We start from the raw sequence: 16,596 nt of genomic DNA on the forward strand, positions 1-16,596 counted from the left end.
GTGACCCCCATTCCCCCATGCAGGTGCACATGATGGCTGTTGCACGTAATGAGGCCTCATCTAGCTATATGATGGTACGGCATGCCCAGATGGACTCACATCTTGCCCTATGGCAATGATATATAAAACTATGGTCTTTCGTATTACATAACAGTGCCACAAAGTTTGAGGCTAGACATGCAGATTGCTTACAATGGATGCCAATATCAACATGTCGATATGTGCCTAACAAAAGGACCCACTTTCATATAAGATGGTGGAACAAGGCCACACACGGTGACTCGAAACACAGTGCTGCGTTGCCATACCAGGCTATACCTGAACCAGTTCTGGCTGGGCAGGGCATGAGGCCTGATCTAAGTCCATGATTGGATTGCACGGCCTTAACAGTATGTGCATGGTCCCATGATAATGGCTCACTGCTATGAGAGTCCAAACTGGAGCATCATGGGGCAGCTATCTGAGCCAGCACATGGGACTGAGACCGAAGCTGGCCCTATAATGGTTTGTTCTTGTCATGAGATTACAATTCGCTGATTGCATGGCATGTGCCCTTCCATTGTGTGCCCCGTGTGTCCTTCTGCTATGCCAATTTACTCTGCGATGCCTCCCCTGCAAACATTTATACATTTGACCCTTTGCTCATGACTTCTTTTTCCTGTTTTCACAGTTCTATGTCATATCACCGACAGTCGTTTTTACGATTGGTGTTTTTATTAAAATATTTTGCCCAAAAAAATCATTGAAATTTGTTTATTTAAATTTTTGGGGGTTATCCCCAAACCTCCCTTCCCCTCCCCATGATGTTTTACCATTCTGACCCCCCCCCCCGCCCTTTATCTGCTCTTTCCCACCTCCCACTGCAAACATTTTGATGATTTTTTCTGCAAAATGTTTTTGTAAAAACACCCGTTGAAAAAACGACTGCCGATGAAACGACGTCATACCGTTTGCACTTCCTTCATCATAGACAACCACCTTCTTGTGCCCTTCTACCATGTTTTTTATCTGCCTACAGGCTTGCACGTGCCTTGCCTTTACCAGTTCAGCTAGGCGAACTCTTCACCTATGCTCCAATACACAGAAGTGGATTTCCAACTATTGGCTTTCTCAATGCGTTTTTCAAAAACTCAGGCTTCCCACTTGGGATGGTGAATAAAGTGATTTGGGAAAAGTAATTGGAATATTGACCTCACCAGACATAGCTTTAATGTTTGTAGAACGATTTAGATATCTCAACATTATTACAAAAATGAATCCACATTTAAATTTTGTACCTGTGCAAAATTATAGCAATCAACGGCCGGGCCGGAGTTAATAGGCCAATGCCACACTCCGGCATTTTATAGAGGATCTCTAGGCTGTCACCACCCGCTACAGCACAGGAAACCAGTGATTACTGTTACTAGCACAGCAGGTTTATAACCCATAGTGCTGAAAGCAAAGTGTTTGTATGAAACAATGGGCAGTGGCAAATGCACGAACCGTTGTTGCAAAGAAATGCTGGTCCAGTCTGACCGCCATGAAAATCCGCAAACTGCTCAAAACTCTTTTTTACCTCTTTCCCTTCCCTGATAATCACCCAACTGCTGCTGTGACTGGTGGCCTCATCCTCATGAACCTCAGAGGATTCCAGGCCCTTCTTCCCAGTCGGTACCAGCACCCCCCACCCCGACCCCACTGTACTGCCCTGCGGGCTCCTGTTGGCGGCTCAGCATCCCACCATTGTGAGTCGCCTGCACTTGCACTTAGCCTAAGGTTCCTCTCCTTGGCTCCCCTTAGCACTTCTCTGCCGGGCCCTCCACCAGCACTTGCCCACTCCTCTGCTCTCCCCTCCCTCCCTATCTCCAGCACTTCTCCCCACTGCACTTGCACGTCCGAATGCCACACAGCCTAGTAGGACCATGACTGTATTTTATGGTTTTTGCCATTGTTATTTTTCCCCTGTTTAGCCTTATGACGCTTTGAAATGCTATTCAGTTGTATAAGCGCCTAACAAATGCTCAATAAAATAAAATAAATGGAGGGCAAGGTTCTATGCAGGGCTCCTCTTGCATTAACATGGTGGCCCCAGACGGCTAGTGGAGCATCACAGTGGTGCCACAAAACCCAAATTAGGGGGCTGCTGAGGGTAAGAGGAGAGGGTAGAAGATGGGGAAGAAGCAGGGAGAGGGAAAGAAGAAGGTGGGCAGATGCGCGCAGCAGCGAGTTTGCTCAGAATACGGCTTCGACTGTGAGACTCAGAATGCGTTATGAGCAATCTAAGTGGCTGCCACATCTGCCCTGGGTGCTAAAGTTACTCATTGCTTGCGATATATTGTCTTAGGATAATAACATTGCATACATTGTCTTTACATTTCAGTTACATTGTTCGCAACACTTCTTAACACGTCTCTTTGTATGCTTTGCACTTGGTTTTTGTGGTTGTCTTTAGTAACTAGTTGGATCGCTCACAAATCCTATCCTAACTTGCACCCAACTTTTCGATACAGTAGTGATATGTTTGATATTTAGTGGAGTACCCCATAGGTATAATTTTTTTTAATATACACACTATATATTTTGAAATAAATTATGACCTCAATGGGCTCTGAATATTAGCATTCCAGTCTGATATTACCACATTTCCGACGGACAAAGACAGAGGGCCTCATTACAGGTGCAGCGGTAACTCTGCCGGTGCTACTGGCGGGTTGCTGCCAAACCTGTAAAAATGTACCAGCGCTTGACTTCCCAGTGCCACTGACTCATTACGGGTCTGGCGGCCGGGAAGTCAGGCGCCGGTAAATTTGTTAATCCCCATTCCCATAGAGTCCCACAGGACCCTATGGGAGAGGGGACACGGAAGCATTGGCACCGTTGCAAACAGTGTAAAAACCACAGATGTCCACACCGTTGCTAACAGTGCCGGTGATTCCGTGACGGCTTTGCTTACTGTGACCGCTGCACCGGGCAGGGTCATACCTGTCAGGCACAGCAGCCACAGAAGGCATACATGCTGTTTGCTGGTCCGGAAACAAGGGTGCCGGTGAGTTTACTGGGGGGGGAGAATGGAAACTGTATGGAGGAGGAAATGATGGGAGGCCATATTCCTCAGGAAGGCCGTTGTACAGGAACAGAACCAACTCCTATCATTAAGTCACCATGACAACCACACGTTGGTGTGATAGTAAAGAACATGTAGATTAGGCTATGTCAAATACAATCATGAGGAAGGAGGCGTGGATTTTCAGTATATTGGGCAGTAATTCAAGTCCCTGAATCGTGCATTTGGAATCTGGTGTAATGATGTTAAGCCTAATGTTGAATGGTGGAACAATTGTCAAAACTAGCCAGCACTCTGATCTTAAAGAAATTGGTATTAGAGTGTGACAGTAACTTGGTTTTAATTATGTTTAAGCTAGTCAGCGCGTGTCACTATTACCACTCAAATTTGGGATTTTGCAATTGAGTAGTAGTATGCTTAGTGCGTTGCACTTCAGCACTGGACAATCCTTTGAGGCGGGTCATTTAGCTGGATTGCTTTCAGCAGGCAGTGGTTATACTCTGGAAGCACTAGGGACCTTTAGCACACTGCACTTTGTTCTCTAGAGTAGAACGTTGGAAATGTTAATATATGTTTTGATATATTGTTGCTGAATGATTATTTGAACACATTGTACATAGAATTTGTCGAATATGGTGAATTTATTGTACAATTCAATGAGCATTGCATATCAACTAATGACTTTTAGACTATTAGTTTAATTTTGAAATACAATATATATATTTTTTTATTACAGCATATGGTTATTAAAAAACCCTTTGCCAATTTAATACAACAAATAAGAACAATATTCTAAAAACCCATTTGTTAAAATATGACGATGTGGTGGCGAGATTAGCAACATATAATAAAGTACAATATATCTACAAGAAATAGTAAAATTGTTCAATATAGTTTAAAAAGATTAAAATCTCCTTACAATTCATTAGAGATCAATAAATAAACTACACATTTAATGCTGGTATATGATGAAGTGCTACCCTCCATACATAGCAGGCCACCGCTGTCATAACCGTGCTCTCCTCACTAAACAAAGTGTTCCAAAATTGTACCCCCTGGATAGATGTGATATTGTATACTAAACAACTATAGTTGGCACTATAATAGGATGTGAGAACCTGACATTGTATTAGCAGGTGGCACGCAGTTCAATGTGGTCATTGCAAAGTCTGCAGCTTCTGCCCCTGGGTGCTAATTTATACCATCTCCCTGTGTGTTCCTGAGTAGGGAGTATGTTAAAGCGTAGGTATATTATAAACCTGTGTATGTTCATAGACAGTATTTTTGTTATATAAGTCGGGTGAAGATCCTGACTAAAGCCTTGGGTGCTATATGCCTGGTAAATGGCGTTTGTGCTAAATTACCTAATGTTTGCTATGAAATCAAAAATGTTGTTCTTTTTTAATATGCAGAAGGCATTGGGTAATTCCATCAAAGCGTACATATCAAATGTCCAGATTCTTTAAGTGCTCCATTATGGTCTCTTTGAGCTGGACAAGGAATTTGTTAGATGTACCCAGCCCATAGAGCTTAGCCACATACCTATACACGTTGTCTACCTCCAGAGGGGAATGGAATATCACCAAAAACAATCTGCACCGCTGAAACAACCAAAGGGAGTGAATAGATTGGACTCCCAGTTCACAGCATAGAGCCTGTACAGGTACAGACGAGGGAACCCCCAATATAGATCTCAACAATGTGGCTTCAAGTCTGTCCATCCATTTCGCCATATCGCCTGAATGGATGGCAGAACCGTAGAGAGTCATGGAGACAATACTTTTGCGGTAGATTTCAACCATGCCCTCCACATTATTGCCCCCTTTATTGCGTATAAATCTTCTAATTACAAGCCATTTCTTCATCGTTTTGGTTAGTACTTGATCACCATACATATGAAGAGTCAAATGATTGCAAACAGGAACACATCTATCTACTACTTCTAAAGGCTTACCCATATAGCACCAATTGAAGTTGTCTCTCAGCTTCTTTTTCTTGACAAACATTTGTTTTGGCACTATTAACCCTGAGACCATTTGTCTGGGCATATTCTGCCAAAGCATCCAATGATCTCTACAGACCAATGAGAGTATGGTCCAGTAGGACCGTATGATCGGCATATCCCATCCAGGACACTGGCACTGTACCAATATGGGCTTCAATGCAAGAGGCCATATCCGCCACATATAAGTATATAATAGTGGGGTCAGGCCACAGCCCTGTTTCAGACCAGTGCTGGTTTGGACATCCCCAATGACCTCATCATTCTGACTGATACAGAGCGACACCGTAGTGTCTGTATATAAGGCAATGGGGAAGTATAAAAGTGAGCGAACAATACCCCAGTTAATCTATTTCGACCATAACCTGGCAGGGGAGACAAAGTCGAATGCTTGTGAAAAATCTGCAAAGCAGGCACACACGTTTCCATAAGTATCCGCCTGGGAATGGTTAATGATGGTTTGCAGGGGACTGAGACTGTGCAAGGTGGCATGCGAATTTCGGAACCCTGTTTGAAATGGGGACAGCAAACTTCTTGTTATAGCCCATTTTGATAATTTGTTTTGCAATATAATTGCAAAAAATGTTGAGCTAATATCGCTCTTTATGCTCACAATTTAAATTGGAACAGTGCTGATCATTGTGAACTTCGATATTGTTTCTAGTGGAGATTACGGTGGCCACGCTTTCTGTTTAGAATAGTTTGCAGCTGCTTACAAAATACTTCGATGTTGCTTTAATTGCCTCATTTTGGGGGATTGTGTTCATATAATCACCAGCAATGCAGTCCGCTCATTTGAAGCCTGCCCACATTCATATCTGACCGTGTTGAGACAGCTTGCTTAAACGCTGGGTCTTCACTGCATTCAGTAGTTCCTTCGAACTACAACACCCAGCAATACCTGGGCTACTAATACGCGTCAGTGGCACGATAGTGCCGGCGCATTTGACTGGCCGGTTAATTCCGGTTTATGCAAGGTTTGTGCAAGGAAGCTTCCTTTCCTCCTCTGCAGCCTGCATTTCCCTTTCTGGCCCTCCAATGCACCTACCTTTTATGCAATATAAGGTAAGTCTCTCTGAGCATCATAACACCATGCCCACTTTACTAAAAACATATCAAATTCGTCAGGTGGATATTTTAAACACATACCAGTCCCTTGACACCCCTATCAGGTGGTCTGAAACCACCAGGGGCAGTGATGCCTCAACGGATTTCACCATGCCCCACGTTAATCAATCAGAAATAACTAACTTCACCCCAAACAAATTCGAGAACACCAGATTACAATAGCCTTAAAACAAAACATGCCCTCACTCTGGAGCACTATCAAACAGAGGATTTCTTTCTTACTCCCAAAACATCCACCCACAGGAAACTCTGCAATCTGTACACTCATTAACCCTGCACTTATCATTATTGTCTTGTATAGCTCTGAAAATGCCTATAACTTGTTGTAACTCGCTTTAAGTCTCTGGCGCCCAGTTAGCCCAAGGGGGTGCGGCGCAAAGTATAAATAAACTAAACTAAAGGCCATTTCTGCCCCACCCATCAGGTATCGACAAAGAGCCCCCAACTAGCTCACTCAATAATCTCTCCAAATCAGTAAAAACCCAATGACCATACACCAGCCCACTAAAACATCACAGTATCAAGCCCCAAAACCTGCCGAGGACTCGGGTCTTAAATTAAATACTAACACTACTTTCCCCAAGCAGCAACTGACCTTTTCTTTACTTAACACGCACTCGCTGGTACAGCATGGGATAGAGGTTGCTGACCACATTGCTCTTCATGACATTGATATGCTGGCCATCAGTGAAACCTGGGTAATGATACAGTGCAGGCATCAGCCTCACTTTCACTGCCGTCAGGATATAAAATACTAAGAACGTGGAGGAGGCGTGGCTCTCATTTTCAAAGAATATCTTAACTGTCATCTGGTAAACACCCCCATTATCGAGGGGTGTGAGAGATTGAATGAAAGATAAGGATATATAAAGATCAACACCAACTGTTCATTGACAATTCTCACTCTTTACAAACCTTCACAAAACTTACCATCTTTTGAAGAACAACTAATTCCATTAGTGAACTATTCCACTAAACTTAAATCCCATGTCATCATCACAGGGGATTTTAACCTCTGGGCTGAAGAGCCAGCCGACAAACATGCAGCAACACTTTTGGCAGGTTTTGAGACTATGGGTTTCACCCAACAGGTTAAAGAACAAACTCATGGGGGAGGACACACCACTGATTGGATACTGACACAAAACCTCAGCTGTAAATTCACTTCTACTCAGCCCTGTCTCTGGTCAGACCATTTCATGGTGAATATGTCCACGCTACTTCCCACAGCATCTACTAGAACGGACAACAACCCCAGAACAGTAAGGAAATGTCAGGAACCTTAACTTAGCCTTCTAACTTTTCACCACTATTATGAGCCAACCTGCAACCAATAGAACCATTTACCAATGCCACTGACCTAGTACGACAACTCTCGCACACCATCACCTCCACTATTGATGCACTGGCACCAAGAGAAAAGTAAAATAATCAAAAGTGAGACCATTCAAAACGTATGGTATTATGGCTGACCGCATCATTCGGGCAAGGAAAGTAAAGAGAGGCCTGCAACGGGAATGGCGTAAGAACCCTTGTCCGATCACTTTGAACAAATAAAAAAGCCATTGAAATATTTAGAAGCATCATTGTAGAAGCAAAAACTGAAAGTTACAAGCTCCAGCACAAGTGAGCATTTTAAAATCGAAAGAGAATTTGAGACAAAAACATCACCTTTTCCTACCATCACTAGAGACCATGCCTGGTGTCAAGCCATACAAAATTAATTTGTGAACAAAACCACCAAGCACCTACAGGCAATTGCCAACTGCCAAGCACCCCCAATCAAGGGCCAAGATGTTAAAACTCAACATTCATTGATACCAACTAATAGTAACATCTTATGATATGATATTTTATTTGTACCGCGCTCATACACAAGTGTTTCAGAGCGCAACCAGGCAAAGGGAGGGGAACAGGCAGGGGAGAAATAAAAACAACGATCTTACTAGGCCCAGTGACATTGAGAACGCGCAAGTGCATGGAAAAGGGAAGAAGGTGGAAACTGCATGGAAGAGGGGAGAGGTGGAAAGTACGTACAGAGGAGAGAAACAGAATACATAAGTAAAATAAATAAAGGCGATGATCAGTGGAAGTGCAGCCAGCAAGTGGAAAACAAATGCTAGATTGGTCAGATAGGGTTTATCTGATAAGTGCAGAAGAAAATTTGGAGAGTGACTGTATGGGTACAGATACAGGTCCCAGGACAGGGGGTGGCCAGGTGCACAGTGCAGAGAGAGAAGACAGATTAGCAGGGGAGAAGAGGGGCACAGGCAGAAGCGAAAGAGGAAGATCTTGAGGTACTTCCGGAACCTCAGATGGTTCTTCTCAAGTTTCAAGGTGGCCGGGAGGCTGTTCCAAAGGGAGGCCACACCCGAAGACAGATCTACTCCCAGCTTGTTTCTTTGAAAAACGACGGATCATGAGGGAGTTAGAAGTAGAGGAGTGAAGGGCTCGAGAAGGGAGATATTTACAGAGGGATAGTTGAAGGAATTTTGGAACCTGGCCCCAGAAAGCTTGTGGACAATGCAGAGGGTTTTAAATTTAACCCTTGCATCCACAGGGAGCCAATGAAGGGATTTTAGAGCTGGAGAGATACACTCCCAGGGCTTGAGGCAATCTCGCAATTTCGAGTTTAACACCTGTCCTGAAGCCAAACCGGCACCATAGTTTGGAAACTTATATCCACCTTGTGTTTGGGGATATATACCCTGCGAACATACTAAAGGACTCCATGGAGGTACTCCTTCCATGGATCACCAAAATGGTCACTTTGACCTTCCTAAATGACACAGTGACACAGTCTTTGAAGGACGCATGGATTAGGCCATTGCTTAAGAAAAGTACACTGGACCCAGCATCAACCAAGAACTACAGACCAATTACCAATGTCCCATATCTTCTAAAGTTATTGGACAGAGTGGCCTATTTGCAGTGGCAAAATTTCTTAGAGGACAACTAAATCTTAGGGTCCCAACATGGCACTGAGACCGGTCTATTAAACCTCAAATCTAACATAATTGAGATTGTGGATAAAGACCGTCCAGCACTCTTGATGTTGTTGGACCTATCTACAGTTTTTGATCTTATAGATCATGCGCCACTACAAAAGAGGCTAGAAGAAATTGTAAACTTCTCTGAGAAAACCATTCAATGGATTATGACATCCTTAGGTCCAAGAACATTGAGAGTAGCTGTAGAGGATGCCCAGTCATGATCTATTACCACCACATGTGGCATGCCACAGGGCTCATGCCTGTCCCCTGCTCTCTTCAACATCTATATCATGCCTTTCCGTGATAGCCTTGGTGTCCGCTATGTGATGACACTCAGGTACTCCTGGAATTGTCACAGAATCATGCAGAAGACACTAGGGTCCTGAATGGGGTTTACACAGCAATACAACTATAGATGGGATCAAACTCACTAGCTCTCAACAGCGCAAAAACAGAACTTCTCATTGTTGCCACAGGACCACGGTTAAAGAAACTAGATCCCCTTTTTTTCCAACTTTACAATCCTGGGCAATCAGATACCGGCATCCAAATGTGTCAAAATATTGGGAGTGCACCTCGATTGTAAACTCTCAATGAAACAACAAGTATCCCATATACGTTTGGCCTGGGGATATGTGAATAACCTTCATCAGATCAGACCTTTTCTATGACTCAAGAATACAGCCCTACTGGCCACTGCCATGGTTAAATCATGATGATACTACTGCAATAGTGTGTTTACAGACAACACAGAATGGCACAGTCAGAGCAATTCATGAACTCTCCAAATGAGAGCATGTAACACCATACAGAAACTCCTTACACTGTCTGCCCACTAAACAGAGGATCATTCATAAAACACTGACCCTTAGCTACAAATGCTGGAATACAGCGGCTCCGGCGTATCTAAAAAAACGCCTGAAGGTTAAGCAACCCGTATGAATACTACAGATGGGAGATAATCACACACTCACCCAACCCTGCTTTAAATTGCCAAATATGGTGGTATAAGCTTTGAAACTCATACAGCCTAAGACTGGAATAATCTGCCCCTCTGCTGAAGAATAGCCCCATCTCTGGCAGACTTTAAGAAGGTCATAAAAACCTGCCTCTTTAATTCCGCAGACTAAGCTCCCACATGATTTGACTTTCTAATTCCCCTTCCATAACTACCTCAGCTCATTTTCAGTTTTGGCCATTAGGTGGCGCTGAAAGCACTAACTTTAAAGCCAAAACTACTGTCATTAAAACAAGAGCTTGAAATAGGGGCTTTGAATGTAGGTTTGTTTCAATGCAGATGACTTATGAGGATGGACTAATGTAGTTTGGTTTTGTGTCCCACCTATTAAATGCTCATTGCCAAGTGAAATCTATAGGATTTTCCTCCCATTCCCACCCATTATCCCTCCGACGACATCTCTTTTTGCACTCTTTGGCTGAATGTGTCATGAACCACTGAATTCGACCTTTTTGGACTTCGTGGTCCATAATGCACCGCAGCGTTAACTCAGTGTTCCCTCCAAGATGGCCGACGGCCCAGAAACGCTGCGCTCTAGCCTTGACGCACAACACCTTGCCTTCTAGAAAACAGGCACTCCCCTGCGGTTCTGCGCTTCTCAACGCTTCTGCTTGGAGTTGCTAAACGTGTGCTCTAGTCTGCTGTCTGTGTTTTCAACACTTCTACCTTTCTTATCTCCTTCTTGGAACCTTCTTTCAGTTTCCTACAGTCCTGTAGTTAATTACCTTCTTTCCGAATTCCGCCCTACTTTCGGTACCGTGTGCCTACTCCTACGAGCATAGCTCATGCTCCTCCTTCCTGGATCCGTGACTACCTTCCTGGATACTTAGACGGCCGGACACCCACGCTGGAACCCGAAGAGCCACGTTCCACCCTGTACAAGTCTCGAACAGTGAGAAGAAGGAACTTGCATCCAAGAAGACCTCTAGCAAGGAAAAACAGGTGAGAAAAACAGAAAGTTTTGACAGAATGTGTATTGTGTGGTGAATTTGTCAGTTATTATTACTTCCAAAATGGTGGATGCCATGTGTTAATGCTATTAAACAGTTATTTGACTTGATTGATTTTTTAAAAATATATTTACTGCAGCTATCATGTTATGTTACACATTTTAATATATTTTGTATTTAAAATAAACAAGGTACTGTAATAGTTACGTTTTGGTCTAAAATTGTGCTGAAAATGTTCATCTAGTGATTTGTGGGGGGTTGGTCCAGTGTTGATGTAAGCAGCTGATTGGCTGTGCAGTCAGTGATGTTAGTATGTGATTGGTTCTCCAGTCTGTGTAGGTTTACAGGCGGCAGCCATTTTTTTATAGGTAAGTATGTTAATATTGTTACATTGTGTGTGTGCTCACTCTCCTACTGTATGGGAGGATGAAAGTCTTCAGAAATGTCAATTGCGTTTATCCAGCCCATGGCAAGAACAGTTTTGAACTGTCATGTGGCATCAGTGTCAACTGGTAACTCAAGCATGATCGACTGGTCAAGGCCACCCTCAGATTTAACACATTTCCAACAAAGTCTGGTCTCTCTCTGTAAATTTAATGAGAGCGGAGCTATTCTATGCCGGCTGAATTGTAAAACAATGCAAAATGCTATGACTGACCTGAAAACAAAAGAACGTATTTTATTTGCAAACTGCTGACCCGGCACACGCACCCAAGTCTTCCTGCCCTAACTTGCCCTTTATCATGATGCTAAGCAGCCAGCAAACCAGGCCGCAAACGTTCATGTTCAGTCCCTCGTGTGTGCTGTGCACTGTGAACATTTTCTGTGTTTTTCTCTCTCACGAGTAGCTTTACGGTGCCAAAGCTTAGGAGACCACCGAGCATTTTGTTTTTTGTCGGAATGGTTAACAGTTCAAAAAAAATATTCTGAAGCACCCAGGAATCTGTTTGCCTATCAAAAAAAATTCCCAGCATCCAGTTGCTCCTGGGCTGCAAGCCAATGATTGAGTGACCTGCTGTTTCCTGCCAATATTACATTCCACTGACATGTATGTTGCCCTGACTGAAGCCAGACTTCTATCTCCACCCCCAAAGCAAACAGTACCAGTTGGCAGCCTCACTTGTCTTGTATCCTCATCGAGTTAGTGCCAATTCACCCATACTCCGTCCGTGAAATGTCACTTGTCTAAGGTACTTACCTTACGGTTTAAGTTTCAATAAAAGACCCTTTCAAACTTGAAACCCTTTGCTAAAAGTGTAAACATGGTCTGTTATTTTTGGAAAATATGCACTTGTTCACCACACATTTTAAGAAAGGAAATGGATAATTGAAACTTCATAAATGTTTATAAAGTTACAAGTGTGGGCTGTCCCTCATTTGTGCTGCTTTAGCTAGTAATTGGTATTTTTCTGGCTGCTCCACAGTGACTTTGTAGCCCCTCTCCATCCCCAATTATTTTGAAGGTTACAATATGTAAAGTTAGCTTGCATTTTTTACAATCTTTGCAGGCCGGAGGAGGTTCCATGCAGTGAATTGTTCTGCATCTTCTGCTGTCCAGCTTGTCCTCGAAGTGTTGCCTCTAAATTGGGCTTTTGACACCCAAATCCAACGTATTCCATTGAGCCAGAGACCGAGGCTACTAAGGATTCCTCAAGTGTCGGCACTGGCGCGGTCCAATGAGCAGCTGATATTGATGCCCGATGGAAACTGCACCCAATGTGGGCAACACGAGCTTGACGCAATTGACGTGATTATGATGGAGAAAAGTCGAGGAAACACAATTGGATGCATGTTCATTGTATACCTGAAGCAAGGTATGCAGTATTATAACAATCTGAAAACTATTTCCAAGTACCCATATGCAAGGTAAGTATATAAATGAAATCTCCTGGCTCTTTCAAACACTATAAGCCACAACATTTGACTGTCTTCTAGTACACAGTGATTGTACCCTCACCCATTCTTACGCATTCGTTGTACCCCCACCCACCCTCCCCACATTTTCTCTACCCCCACTCGCTACCTCCACTCTCTATACCCCCACTCTCTGAACCCCCACCAAACCTGCCCACTCTCTCTACCCCACCCAACCTCCTACAATCTCTCTTCCCTCATGCACCCACCCTACCCCCACCAAGCCACTCGCCCACCTCACCGCCACTCACTACCCCCTATCATCCTTCCTGTCACACACTTGCTTTATTTCTTACACTCTCACTCTCAACACTTATCACTTATATTTCCTGTTGCTCATCATCGATGGCACACTCGCTTAATCATTTCCTCCCTTGCTCCATTTTCTTTCCTTCTCATTCTCTTGGACACCTGCGCCCCTTATCGAATCCTCCTTTAAAACGTTGCGCCCTCTTCCTTGCACCATGCCATCTATAAATGTAAAATGCAAATAGCAGTATTGATATTGATATTTTATTTGATTCACGCTCGTACACAAGTGTTTCAGAGAGCGACGAGGCAAGGGGGGGACAAGTGAGGACAAAAGCAACGATCTTACTAGGCCCAGTGACATTGAGAATGCGCAAGTGCATGGGAGAGGAAGAGAGGTAAGTGAAAGGGAGCGGGGAGGTGGAAAGTGCTGAAACAAAAATAAGTAAATAAAACATTAATAAATACATAAGCAACAAAAAGCAACAAATGGTGGTAGTGCAGCCAGCAAGGGGCAAGTGCTAGGAATAAGGCAACAGACAGGGGGTGTCTGAATAAGTGCAGAAAAAGAGAAAAGGGGGTGGTGCCGGTAACTGATACAGACCTCAGTGCAAAGGATTGCCTGGAGGCAGTGCGGGTGGGTGGCAGGGTGAGCAGGTACCTGGGCCCTAAAGACAGAGGGAGACCAGGTGCACAATGCAGAGGCAGAAAGATCCACAGGGGAGAGGAGGAGAGAAGGCAGAAGCAAAGAGGAAGGTCTTGAGGTGCTTCCAAAACCAGAGATGTTTCTCCTATAGTTTCAGAGTAGCAGGGAGGCTGTTCCAGGGGGAGGCCCCAGGTGAAGACAGAGATCTAACCCCAGCTCATTTCTTAGAAAAACAACTGCCCCTGGGGGAGTTAGAGGTGGAGGAGTGAAGGGCTCGGGAGGGAAGGTATTTTCGGAGGGACAGCTGAAGTTATTTTGGACCCAGGCCCCAGAAAGCCTTGTGGTCAATGCAAAAAATCTTGAATTTAATCCTTGCATCCACAGGGAGCAAGTGAAGAGCCAGTAAACACCCAAAGTATTGGCATTGCCAATGCTTGTTTGTTAGTTTTGTCCTGTTTTTTGTGAGCTCGGAGGGCAATGGGCATGTATCGCTTTATATTTAGCATATACGATAGTTTTCTTTATCCGTCCATCCTTACTTAACTGCAAGACAGTTTGCAACACTGCAAAAAGATCCTAAACAAAAGTAGGGTTTGGGGGTCAATTCTCTGAATGTTGTCACTATGTGGTTGTGTGTTAAATTCCATGCACAACATGTTCCTTGTTATCAGAATGGTTACATATTGTTTTGCTACATTTAAGTATAAGCCTTCCTTAGGCCCTGATCAACCTGGTAACTGCAAACCTATTGTTACCATTGCATTTCTTATGAAGGTTCTTGAAAAGGCAGTTGCAACTCAGTTACAGCAGTATGTAGAGAATCGAAGTCTGGTTGGGGAACATCAATAGAGGGTCAGACCTCAATGGCGGACTGAAACGGCTCTGATACACGCATGGAAACAATTGCCATGAGTACCCTCTATTGAGGATGCTAGATTTGTCAGCTGCCTTCGACACCTGAACCGCAGAGATCTTACTTCAAAGGTTGAGCTCCATCACGAGGGTCTCACGTCCTGTCCTGCCTTGTGCTGGTTTGGGTCCGTTCTCTATGGCCACTCAGATTGCATGAGAATAGGTGGAATTCACACTGAACTTTCGGAAACGGGCTGTAGTGCGCCTCAAGGTTCTACACTGTCCCTGTTGTTGTATAATCTCTATGTAAAGCCCTTTCAGAACATGCTCGCTGTTTTGCATGTGCAGATGCTGTCCATGTATTCTTTAAGCTTACTGGCGTTCCATCTCATTATAATCACTATCTGTTTGATGTGTTCCCTCAAATTAGCACTTGGATACTGAACAATTGGCTCAGCTTGAGCGCTAGAAAAACTGAATAAGCTGTTGTGAATGTGAACCCATGCATGATTTCTTAAATGCCGTGTCCACCTTCTTTCACGGTAGATCCTCTTTCCCTTCCCATCCTTCCTAAAAACATTAGAGAGCTCTTTCCATGCCCATCTCGATCTTTCCTCTCCAATCAGCAGGGTCATCAGCAGTACCTCGTAGAACCCTTATTTGAGACTAGACCAACTGGGCATTAATGCCAGAGTTTTAACGGGACGACGGTAGATTACTGTAATACAATCTACACAGGTTTCCTCAATTCTCTGTCTCAGAAACTACAGACGATGCAAAATAATGCAGCCAGGATTGCCACACATGCTACAGTCAAGGTCACACCTTGAAACACTTATGTATAGCCACGTTATAAATGCCTTATCATATCATATCATATCATATCTGTCCTGCATTGGCTACCTATTTCCAGTGGCGTGTTCCAAGTGGGTCACTGACATATGCAGGGGTGGCATGAAGTATGAGCGCGCACACACACCACGCGCACACTGACACACACCCTCTAGATTCGGATAATGAGGTGGCACCTGGGGTGGCCAATCAGATTCGAGGGTTAGAACGTGCCACCCCAGACCACTGCCAGGACACGTCTATGTCCATGTCTCCCTGAATTTACTTTAAAATAACTTTGTCTTGCCAAGCCATTTGGGGGAATGCTCTGTTATTTAGCGTGTAGACTAGAAATATATCCGCTCAGGCGCTTTCTTCACTCTCCTACAACTTTGCTCTGGTTCCACCAGGATTCAATCTCTCTTCTGCTGAGGGAGGGGGTTGGGGCGGCGGCTTTTCTCTCAATGAATCAAGGATCTGGAATGCGCTGCATAAAACCCTTAGCTCGGAACCAGATTTGTGGTGTTTAAAAAACGGCATTAAACAGGCTTACTTAATTTACATATTGATCACCAACCTCCTGCATATGAACCTACTAGGGGTTTCCTTTGCTGTGTGAGTGTTCTAATGCCTGCGAGCTCGGAATCATGTAGAAACATCTCTTAACATACAATAGCATAACATTAAATGCAAACTTCATAGCGAAATCCCAAACCTAAAATATAGCGCATCAACATTATGGAATCCTTTAAAAAAGTAGTGCATTTTAAAGCACAGATGTGTTCATATTGCAGCTGAATTTGCAAGTGTCATGTCACATATTTAAACATTCTTCTTTAAATCGGGGTGAACACGTTAAGGTAACACTTAGCAGACTCGGTGACAGCACAAAGAAAATATCCCGCGGCGCAACTTTTGCTCTGACACAAGTTAGGTTGTGCAGCTATTTCTCCAGGGTCATACCATC

At 43.9% G+C, this 16,596-nt stretch overlaps 1 protein-coding gene across 22 annotated transcripts in view; it reads right to left on the reverse strand.

Annotated features, from left to right (window-relative positions):
- The window catches only part of CTNND2 (catenin delta 2), a 3,553,726-nt gene that overhangs the window by 1,293,081 nt on the left and 2,244,049 nt on the right, over positions 1 to 16,596 (reverse strand). The gene's annotated exons all lie outside the window — the stretch shown is intronic.

This window comes from Ambystoma mexicanum, chromosome 5p (genome assembly GCF_040938575.1).
Source record: "Ambystoma mexicanum isolate Mex_15411 chromosome 5p, UKY_AmexF1_1, whole genome shotgun sequence".
NCBI classification, from domain to species: Eukaryota; Metazoa; Chordata; class Amphibia; order Caudata; family Ambystomatidae; genus Ambystoma; species Ambystoma mexicanum.